Source organism: Macrobrachium rosenbergii, unplaced genomic scaffold, assembly GCF_040412425.1.
Source record: "Macrobrachium rosenbergii isolate ZJJX-2024 unplaced genomic scaffold, ASM4041242v1 13917, whole genome shotgun sequence".
NCBI classification, from domain to species: Eukaryota; Metazoa; Arthropoda; class Malacostraca; order Decapoda; family Palaemonidae; genus Macrobrachium; species Macrobrachium rosenbergii.
Window position 1 is genome coordinate 2,322,588 of NW_027100728.1, and position 9,888 is coordinate 2,332,475.

The window sequence follows — 9,888 nt, forward strand, 5'->3', positions numbered from 1 at the left end:
GCCATCATTACATGAATGACTATGCTCTAGTTTGAGAAAATGATAGTCTTTATTAAGCGCAAAATCTTCACCGAAGAATCCCTGAAGACTCCTTGAAGATTCTTTCTTCAGCTGAATTGGACTCCTGGGCCCCAAAAAAAAAAACTACCCCTTACCAAAGATTTCCTCCGGAATCGCCGGAGGTGGCCATCATTACATGAATGACTATGCTCTAGTTTTAGAAATGATAGTCTTCATATTGGCTCCAAAATCTTCACCCAAGAATCCCTGAAGACTCCTTGAAGACTCTTTCTTCAGCTAAATAACCCTAGTCATTTTTCAAAAAAAAAGGATAATTTCTACCATTTATAGAGTTGGTGGCCATCATTACATGAATGACTATGCTCTAGTTTGAGAAAATGATAGTCTTCGTATTGGCTTCAAAATCTTCATCGAAGAATCCCTGAAGACTCTTTGAAGATTCTTTCTTCAGCTGAATTGGACCCCTGGGCCCCACAAAAAAAACAAAAAATGACCACTTACCAAAGATTTCCTCCGGAATTGCCGGAGGTGGCCATTATTACATTAATAACTATGCTCTAGTTTTTTAAAATGATAGTCTTCATATTGGCTCCAAAATCTTCACCAAGAATCCCTGAAGACTCCTTAAAGATTCTTTCTTCAGCTGAACTGACCCTGGGCCCAAAAAAAACAAAAAAGGACCCCTTACCAAGATTTTAATCGCTGGAGGTGCCATCATTACATGAATGACTATGCTCTAGTTTGAGAAAATGATAGTCTTCATATTGGCGCCAAAATCTTCACCGAAGAATCCTGAAGACTCCTTGAAGACTCTTTCTTCAGCTGAACTGGACCCTAGTGCCATTTTAAAAAAAAAAAAAAAAAAAAAGGACCCTTACTAAGATTTCCTCCGAAATCGCCGGAGGTGGCCATCATTACATGAATGACTATGCTCTAGTTTGAGAAAATGATAGTCTTCATGTTGGCGCAAAATCTTCACCAAGAATCCTGAAGACCCTTGAAGAATCTTTCTTCAGCTGAACTGGACCCTGGGCCCCAAAAAAAAAAAAAAAAACAAAAAAGGACCCTTACCAAAGATTTCCTCCGAATCGCCGGAGGTGGCCATCATTACATGAATGACTATGCTCTAGTTTGAGAAATGATAGTCTTCGTATTGGCCCAAAATCTTCACCGAAGAATCCCTGAAGACTCTTTGAAGATTATTTCTTCAGCTGAATTGGACCCTAGGCCCCACAAAAAAACCCCCTTACCAAAGATTTCCTCCGAATCGAAGGAGGTGGCCATCATTACATGAATGACAATGCTCTAGTTTTAGAAAATGATAGTCTTCATTGGCTCCAAAATCTTCACCCAAGAATCCCTGAAGACTCCTTGAAGACTCTTTCTTCAGCTGAATAACCCTGGTGTCATTTTTCAAAAAAAAAAAGTAATTTCTACCATTTATATCGCGGTGGTAGCTTCTTACATGAATGACTATGCTCTAGTTTGAGAAAATGATAGTCTTAGTATTGGCGCAAAATCTTCACCAAGAATCCCTGAAGACAACTTGAAGATTCTTTCTTCAGCTGAATTGGACCCTGGGCCCCTACAAAAAAAAAAAAAAAGGACCCCTTACAAAAGATTTCCTCCGAATCGCCGGAGGTGGCCATCATTACATGAATGACTAAGCTCTAGTTTGAGAAAATGATAGTCTTCGTATTGGCGCCAAAATCTTCACCGAAGAACCCTGAAGACTCCTTGAAGATTCTTTCTTCAGCTGAATTGGACCCTGGGCCCCACAAAAAAAAACGAAAAAGGACCCTTACCAAAGATTTCCTCGGAATCGCCGGGAGGTGGCCATCATTACATGAATGACTATGCTCTAGTTTAGAAAATGATAGTCTTCATTTTGGCACAAAATCTTCACCCAAGAATCCCTGAACACTCCTTGGAGATTCTTTCTTCAGCTGTATAACAGGTGTCATTTTCAAAAAAAAATGGGTAATTTCTACCATTTCTATAGCTGGTAGCCTTTATGACTATGCTCTAGTTTGAGGAAATGATAGTCTTAGTATTGGCGCCAAAATCTTCACCGAAGAATCCCTGAAGACTCCTTTGAAGATTCTTTTTCAGCTGAATTGGACCCCTGGGCCCCAAAAAAAAAAAAAAGACCCCTTTACCAAAGATTTCCTCCGAAATCGCCGGAGGGCCATCATTACATGAATGACTATGCTCTAGTTTGAGAAAATGATAGTGTTCGTATTGGCTCCAAAATCTTCACCGAAGAATCCTCAAGACTCCAGAAGATTCTTTCTTCAGCTGAACTGGACCCCTGGGCCCCACAAAAAAAAAAAAAAGACCCCTTACCAAAGATTTCCTCCGAAATCGCCGGAGGTGGCCATCATTGCATGAATGACTATGCTCTAGTTTGAGAAAAACAGATAGTCTTTGTATTGGCGCAAAATCTTCACCGAAGAATCCCTGAAGACTCTTTGAAGATTCTTTCTTCAGCAGAATTGGACCCCTGGGTCCCCACAAAAAAAAAAAAAAAAAGGACCCCTTACCAAAAGATTTCCTCGGAATCGCTGGGGTGTCATTGCATGAATGACTATGCTCTAGTTTTAGAAAATGATAGTCTTATATTGGCTCCAAAATCATCACCCAAGATTCCCTGAAGACTCCTTGAAGACTCTTTCTTCAGCAGTATAACAGGTGTCATTTTTCAATTTCAAGGGTAATTTCTACCATTTATATAGTTGGTAGCCTTTATGACTATGCTCTAGTTTGAGAAAATGATAGTCTTAGTATTGGCGCCAAAATCTTCATCGAAGAATCCCTGAAGACTCCTTGAAGATTCTTTCTTCAGCTGAATTGGACCCCTGGGCCCCACAAAAAAAAAAAAAAAGGACCCCTTACCAAAGATTTCCTCCGAATCAATCAAACCACAAAAAAAGCCGGAGGTGGCCATCATTACATGAATGACTATGCTCTAGTTTGAGAAAATGATAGTCTTCGTATTGGCTCCAAAATCTTCACCGAAGAATTCCTGAAGACTCCTTGAAGATTCTTTCTTCAGCTGAACTGGACCCCTGCGCCCCACGAAAAAAAAAAAAGGACCCCCTACCAAAGATTTCCTCCGGAATCGCCGGAGGTGGCCATCATTACATGAATGACTATGCTCTAGTTTGAGAAAATGATAGTCCTCATATTGGCTCCAAAATCCTCACCCAAGATTCCCTGAAGACTCCTTTGAAGACTCTTTCTTCAGCAGAATAACAGGTGTCATTTTTAAATTTCAAAGGTAATTTCTACCATTTATATAGCTGGTAGCCTTTATGACTATGCTCTAGTTTGAGAAAATGATAGTCTTAGTATTGGCGCCAAAATCTTCACCGAAGAATCCCTGAAGACTCCTTGAAGATTCTTTCTTCAGCTAAATTGGACCCCTTGGCCCCACAAAAAAAAAAAAAAAAAAAAAAAAAAAAGGACCCTTACCAAAGATTTCTCCGAATCGCCGAGGTGGCCATCATTACATGAATGACTATACTCTAGTTTGAGAAAATGATAGTCTTCGTATTGGCGCAAAATCTTCACCGAAGAATCCCTGAAGACTCCTTTGAATATTCTTTCTTCAATTGAACTGGACCCTGGGCCCAAAAAAAAAAAAAAAAAAAGGACCCCCTACCAAAGATTTCCTCCGAATCGCTGGAGGTGCCCATCATTACATGAATGACTATGCTCTAGTTTGAGAAAATGATAGTCTTCGTATTGGCGCGAAAATCTTCACCGAAGAATCCCTGAAGACTCCTTGAAGATTCTTTCTTCAGCTGAATTGGACCCCTGGGCCCCGACAAAAAAAAAAAAAAAAGGACCCTTACCAAAGTTTTTTGCTCGGATCACCGGAGGTCACCATCATTACATGAATGACTATGCTCTAGTTTGAGAAAATGATAGTCTTCGTATTGGCGCCAAAATATTCACCGAAGAATCCCTGAAGACTCCTTGAAGATTCTTTCTTCAGCTGAACTGGACCCTGGGCCCCACAAAAACAAAAAAAAAAGAGGACCCTTACCAAAGATTTCATCCGGAATCACCGAGGTGGCCATCATTACATGAATGACTATGCTCTAGTTTGAGAAAATGATAGTCTTTGTATTGGCTCAAAATCTTCACCGAAGAATACCTGAAGACTCCTTTGAGGATTCTTTCTTCAGCTGAATTGGACCCTGGGCCCCACAAAAAAACAAAAATGACCCTTTACCCAAGATTTCCTCCTGAATCGCCGGAGGTAGCCATCATTACATGAATAACTATGCTCTAGTTTGAGAAAATGATAGTCTTCGTATTGGCTCCAAAATCTTCACCGAAGAATCCCTGAAGAGTCTTTGAAGATTCTTTCTTCAGCTGAATTGGACCCCTGGCCCCACAAAAAAAAACAAAAAAAGACCCCTTACCAGAGATTTCCTCCGGAATCGAAGGAGGTGCCCATCATTACATGAATGACTATGCTCTAGTTTTAGAAAATGATAGCCGTCATATTGGCTCCAAAATCCTCACCCAAGATTCCCTGAAGACTCCTTGAAGACTCTTTCTTCAGCAGTATAACAGGTGTCATTTTTCAATTTCAAGGGTAATTTCTACCATTTATATAGCTGGTAGCCTTTATGACTATGCTCTAGTTTGAGAAAATGATAGTCTTAGTATTGGCGCCAAAATCTTCACCGAAGAATCCCTGAAGACTCCTTGAAGATTCTTTCTTCAGCTGAATTGGACCCTGGGCCCCAAAAAAAAAAAAAAAAAAAAGGACCCCTTACCAAAGATTTCCTCCGGGATCGCCAGAGGTGGCCATCATTACATGAATGACTATGCTCTAGTTTGAGAAAATGATAGTCTTCGTATTGACGCCAAAATCTTCACCAAAGAATCCCTGAAGACTCCTTGAAGATTCTTTCTTCAGCTGAACTGGACCCCTGGGCCCCACAAAAAAAAAAAAAAAAAAAAAGGACCCCTACAAAAGGTTTCCTTCGGAATCACCGGAGGTGGCCATCATTACATGAATGACTATGCTCTAGTTTGAGAAAATAATATCTTTGTATTGGCTCCAAAATATTCACCGAAGAATCCCTGAAGACTCCTTGAAGATTCTTTCTTCAGCTGAATTGGACCCTGGGCCCTAAAAAAAACAAAAAGGACCCTTTACTAAAGATTTCCTCCGGAATCTCCGGAGGTAGCCATCATTACATGAATGACTATGCTCTAGTTTGAGAAAATGATAGTCTTCGTATTGGCGCCAAAATCTTCACCGAAGAATCCCTGAAGACTCCTTGAAGATTCTTTCTTCAGCTGAACTGGACCCCTGGGCCCCACAAGAAAAAAAAAAAAAGGACCCTTACCAAAGATTTCCTCCGGAATCGCCGGAGGTGGCCATCATTACATGAATGACTATGCTCTAGTTTGAGAAAATGATAGTCTTCGTATTGGCTCCAAAATCTTCACCGAAGAATCCCTGAAGACTCTTTGAAGATTGTTTCTTCAGCTGAATTGGAACCCTGGGCCCTACAAAAAAAAAAAAAGATCCCCTTACCAAAGATTTCCTCCGGAATCGCCGGAGGTGGCCATCATTACATGACTGACAATGCTATAGTTTTAGAAAATGATAGTCTTCATATTGGCTCCAAAATCCTCACCCAAGATTCCCTGAAGACTCCTTGAAGACTCTTTCTTCAGCAGTATAACAGGTGTCATTTTTCAATTTCATGGGTAATTTCTACCATTTATATAGCTGGTAGCCTTTATGACTATGCTCTAGTTTGAGAAAATGATAGTCTTAGTATTGGCGCCAAAATCTTCACCGAAGAATCCCTGAAGACTCCTTGAAGATTCTTTTTTCAGCTGAATTGGACCCCTGGGCCCCCAAAAAAAAGGACCCCTTACCAAAGATTTCCTCCGGAATCGCCGGAGGTGGCCATCATTACATGAATGACTATGCTCTAGTTTGAGAAAATGATAGTGTTCGTATTGGCGCCAAAATCTTCACCGAAGAATCCCTCAAGACTCCTTGAAGATTCTTTCTTCAGCTGAACTGGACCCCTGGGCCCCACACAAAAAAAAAAAAAAAAAGAACCCCTTACCAAAGATTTCCTCCGGAATCGCCGGAGGTGGCCATCATTACATGAATGACTATGCTCTAGTTTGAGAAAATGATAGTCTTTGTATTGGCGCCAAAATCTTCACCGAAGAATCCCTGAAGACTCTTTGAAGATTCTTTCTTCAGCTGAATTGGACCCCTGGGCCCCACAAAAAAAAAAAAAAAAAGGACCCCTTACCAAAGATTTCCTCCGGAATCGCCGGAGGTGGCCATCATTACAATAATGACTATGCTCTAGTTTTAGAAAATGATAGTCTTCATATTGGCTCCAAAATCATCACCCAAGATTCCCTGAAGACTCCTTGAAGACACTTTCTTCAGCAGTATAACAGGTGTCATTTTTCAATTTCAAGGGTAATTTCTACCATTTATATAGTTGGTAACCTTTTTGACTATGCTCTAGTTTGAGAAAATGATAGTCTTAGTATTGGCGCCAAAATCTTCATCGAAGAATCCCTGAAGACTCCGTGAAGATTCTTTCTTCAGCTGAATTGGACCCCTGGGCCCCACAAAAAACAAAAACAAAAAGGACTCCTTACCAAAGATTTCCTCCGGAATCGCCGGAGGTGGCCATCATTACATGAATGACTATGCTCTAGTTTGAGAAAATGATAGTCTTCGTATTGGCTCCAAAATCTTCACCGAAGAATTCCTGAAGACTCCTTGAAGATTCTTTCTTCAGCTGAACTGGACCCCTGCGCCCCACGAAAAAAAAAAAAAGGACCCCCTACCAAAGATTTCCTCCGGAATCGCCGGAGGTGGCCATCATTACATGAATGACTATGCTCTAGTTTGAGAAAATGATAGTCCTCATATTGGCTCCAAAATCCTCACCCAAGATTCCCTGAAGACTCCTTGAAGACTCTTTCTTCAGCAGTATAACAGGTGTCATTTTTAAATTTCAAGGGTAATTTCTACCATTTATATAGCTGGTAGCCTTTATGACTGTGCTCTAGTTTGAGAAAATGATAGTCTTAGTATTGGCGCCAAAATCTTCACCGAAGAATCCCTGAAGACTCCTTGAAGATTCTTTCTTCAGCTAAATTGGACCCCTTGGCCCCACAAAAAAAAAAAAAAAAAAAGGACCCCTTACCAAAGATTTCCTCCGGAATCGCCGGAGGTGGCCATCATTACATGAATGACTATACTCTAGTTTGAGAAAATGATAGTCTTCGTATTGGCGCCAAAATCTTCACCGAAGAATCCCTGAAGACTCCTTGAATATTCTTTCTTCAGCTGAATTGGACCCCTGGGCCCCACAAAAAAAAAAAAAAAGGACCCCTCACCAAAGATTTCCTCCGGAATCGCCGGAGGTGGCCATCATTACATGAATGACTATGCTCTAGTTTGAGAAAATGATAGTCTTCGTATTGGCTCCAAAATCTTCACCGAAGAATCCCTGAAGACTCCTTGAAGATTCTTTCTTCAGCTGAATTGGACCCCTGGGCCCCACAAAAAAAAACTAAAAAGGACCCCTTACCAAAGATTTCCTCCGGAATCACCGGAGGTCACCATCATTACATGAATGACTAAGCTCTAGTTTGAGAAAATGATAGTCTTCGTATTGGCGGCAAAATCTTCACCGAAGAATCACTGAAGACTCCTTGAAGATTCTTTCTTCAGCTGAATTGGACTCCTGGGCCCCACAAAAAAAAAAAAAGGACCCCTTACCAAAGATTTCCTCCGGAATCGCCGGAGGTGGCCATCATTACATGAATGACTATGCTCTAGTTTGAGAAAATGATAGTCTTCGTATTGGCGCCAAAATCTTCACCGAAGAATCCCTGAAGACTCCTTGAAGATTCTTTCTTCAGCTGAACTGGACCCCTGGGCCCCACAAAAAAAAAAAAAAACAAAAGAGGACCCCTTACCAAAGATTTCATCCGGAATCACTGGAGGTGGCCATCATTACATGAATGACTATGCTCTAGTTTGAGAAAATGATAGTCTTCGTATTGGCTCCAAAATCTTCACCGAAGAATACCTGAAGACTCCTTGAGGATTCTTTCTTCAGCTGAATTGGACCCCTGGGCCCCACAAAAAAAACAAAAAAGGACCCCTTACCCAAGATTTCCTCCGGAATCGCCGGAGGTAGCCATCATTACATGAATAACTATGCTCTAGTTTGAGAAAATGATAGTCTTCGTATTGGCTCCAAAATCTTCACCGAAGAATCCCTGAAGACTCTTTGAAGATTCTTTCTTCAGCTGAATTGGACCCCTGGGCCCCACAAAAAAAAAAAAAAAGGACCCCTTACCAGAGATTTCCTCCGTAATCGCCGGAGGTGCCCATCATTACATGAATGACTATGCTCTAGTTTTAGAAAATGATAGTCCTCATATTGGCTCCAAAATCCTCACCCAAGATTCCCTGAAGACTCCTTGAAGACTCTTTCTTCAGCAGTATAACAGGTGTCATTTTTCAATTTCAAGGGTAATTTCTACCATTTATATAGCTGGTAGCCTTATGACTATGCTCTAGTTTGAGAAAATGATAGTCTTAGTATTGGCGCCAAAATCTTCACCAAAGAATCCCTGAAGACTCCTTGAAGATTCTTTCTTCAACTGAATTGGACCCCTGGGCCCCACAAAAAAAAAAAAAAAGGACCCCTTACCAAAGATTTCCTCCGGAATCGCCGGAGGTGGCCATCATTACATGAATGACTATGCTCTAGTTTGAGAAAAAGATAGTCTTCGTATTGACGCCAAAATCTTCACCAAAGAATCCCTGAAGACTCCTTGAAGATTCTGTCTTCAGCTGAATTGGACCCCTGGACCCCAAAAAAAAACAAAACAAAAAAGGACCCCTTCCCAAAGATTTCCTCCGGAATCGCCGGAGGTGGCCATCATTATATGAATGACTATGCTCTAGTTTGAGAAAATGATAGTCTTCGTATTGGCGCCAAAATCTTCACCGAAGAATCCCTGAAGACTCCTTGAAGATTCTTTCTTCAGCTGAACTGGACCCCTGGGCCCCACAAAAAAAAAAAAAAAAAAAAAAAAAAAGGACCCCTACCAAAGGTTTCCTCCGGAATCACCGGAGGTGGCCATCATTACATGAATGACTATGCTCTAGGTTGAGAAAATGATATCTTTGTATTGGCTCCAAAATATTCACCGAAGAATCCCTGAAGACTCCTTGAAGATTCTTTCTTCAGCTGAATTGGACCCCTGGGCCCCACAAAAAAAAAAAAAAAAAGGACCCTTACAAAGATTTCCTCCGAATCGCCGGAGGTAGCCATCATTACATGAATGACTATGCTCTAGTTTGAGAAAATGATGGTCTTCGTATTGGCGCCAAAATCTTCACCGAAGAATCCCTGAAGACTCCTTGAAGATTCTTTCTTCAGCTGAACTGGACCCCTGGGCCCCACAAAAAAAAAAAAAAAGGACCCTTTACCAAAGATTTCCTCCGGAATTGCCGGAGGTGGCCATCATTACATGAATGACTATGCTCTAGTTTGAGAAAATGATAGTCTTCGTATTAGCTCCAAAATCTTCACCGAAGAATCCCTGAAGACTCTTTGAAGATTGTTTCTTCAGCTGAATTGGAACTCTGGGCCCCAAAAAAAAAAAGGTCCCCTTACCAAAGATTTCCTCCGGAATCGCCGGAGGTGGCCATCATTACATGAATGACTATGCTCTAGTTTTAGAAAATGATAGTCTTCATATTGGCTCCAAAATCCTCACCCAAGATTCCCTGAAGACTCCTTGAAGACTCTTTCTTCAGCAGTATAACAG

General features: G+C 41.1%; 1 long non-coding RNA gene across 1 annotated transcript in view; it reads right to left on the reverse strand.

Annotated features, from left to right (window-relative positions):
* Positions 1-9,343, reverse strand: part of LOC136838094 (uncharacterized) — a 13,270-nt gene extending 3,927 nt beyond the window's left edge. Inside the window, exon 1 of the long non-coding RNA XR_010852861.1 lies at positions 9,158-9,343. This is a non-coding gene — a long non-coding RNA (uncharacterized lncRNA). The remainder of the gene's footprint in view (positions 1-9,157) is intronic.
* Between the last annotated feature and the right edge of the window lie 545 nt (positions 9,344-9,888).